Genomic DNA, 1,427 nt, shown 5'->3' with positions numbered 1-1,427 from the left:
AGAGGTCTCATTGGCTCTCAGGGTGTCACGTGCCCCACGCTGACCCAATCACTCTGAGAGAGCAAGTGCATGCACAGCACTTCCTGGAGGCTGTGCTGATTGGAGAAAACACACACTCCTCTGTTTCACCACCCGGTGGTCTGAGACTGGGGTCTTGTGGGTCCCTTAGTGTCTGCTAGCAGAAGTGGGGTGCATGACACTTCTGGAAATCACACCAGTGTGGAAATCATTTGGATAACTTTAAGTCAGGGGGCATGCAACCTGGGATAGAAAAGGAAGAGAGCTTCAAGAAGGAAGAAGAAACATCGTAGTCTTCTTCCTCTCCTGAAGTATTGTGAATTTATAGAAGATGAAATCTTCCTCTCCAAATGGATAAAAACTCCTTTTTGTTTAAGATCCTCACCCACTTAGATTTGGGACAAAAGTGGCCTCTCTTTTCAATGTAGGGACATTGGAACAGAAAATTCACTAACATTTCTGATGTGGTTCCCTGGTGGCTCAGAGGGTAAAGAATCTGCCTACAATGCAGGAAATCCAGGTTCCATCTGTGAGTCAGAAGGATGCCCTGTTCTTGTCTGGAGAATTCCGTAGACAGAGACTAGTGGGCTAGTGTCCATAGGACTGTTTAGAGTCAGAAACAACTGAATGACTACCACTTTCATTTTCATTTTCCGCACACTGAATACCAGCCCAGCCCACCCCCACCCCCCGTTATGTTTCCACTGGGAGCTCCAGATGTTTCTGGAATGGAGAATTTTACGTGTGGAGTCCAGTGCTTTCCACCCCCGCCTTTGTCAGCAGCTTTACTGTGGAGGATTCAAAACAGTGTGTTGACTGAACTAGGGACACAGGGAAGCAGGGCTGATGGGTGTCTAAGGCTTGTTCCTCAAGAAGCACACCCTGAGATCAGGCTCTGAGTACCAGGGAGGTACTAGGTGTTGCTCCCAGGAAGCACAGATTAGGGCAGGGGGATTGAGACAGAGAAGGAAGCCAGTCCAGGGTGCTGTTGAACTTATTGCTGTAGACAGTGTTGGCTCAGTCACACTGATCTGTAGGTGGGAGGAAAGTACAGAATTTCTCCTTGGATTAAAGAACCCAGAATCTTAATTTACCAACTCCTGGTGGTTCATTTTTGGTATCTTCATCCCCTTGTCACTTTGGACCAGTCTTGTGTGCGGGTGTCAAACACACAGGGTCCTCAGATGGAGAGGCGCGGATGCTTCTGTAAGAACCCACCAAGGTGCATGATTTTGGTGAGTGCCATGGGGCACTGACTCAGTCACTATAGGAAATGTCATCTTAGGTACTTGCTGGAAGCATTATTTTATGGATACTCTTGTCTAACAATCCTACTGTGGTGCTAGCAGTAGAGAATCCACCTGCAATGCAGGAGATGCGGGTTCAATTCCTGGTTTGAGAAGATCCCC

The sequence above is a fragment of the Bison bison genome, unplaced genomic scaffold (genome assembly GCF_000754665.1).
Source record: "Bison bison bison isolate TAMUID 2011002044 unplaced genomic scaffold, Bison_UMD1.0 scf7180017864057, whole genome shotgun sequence".
Lineage (NCBI taxonomy): Eukaryota > Metazoa > Chordata > Mammalia > Artiodactyla > Bovidae > Bison > Bison bison.
Note: the sequence above shows the minus strand (reverse complement) of the source record.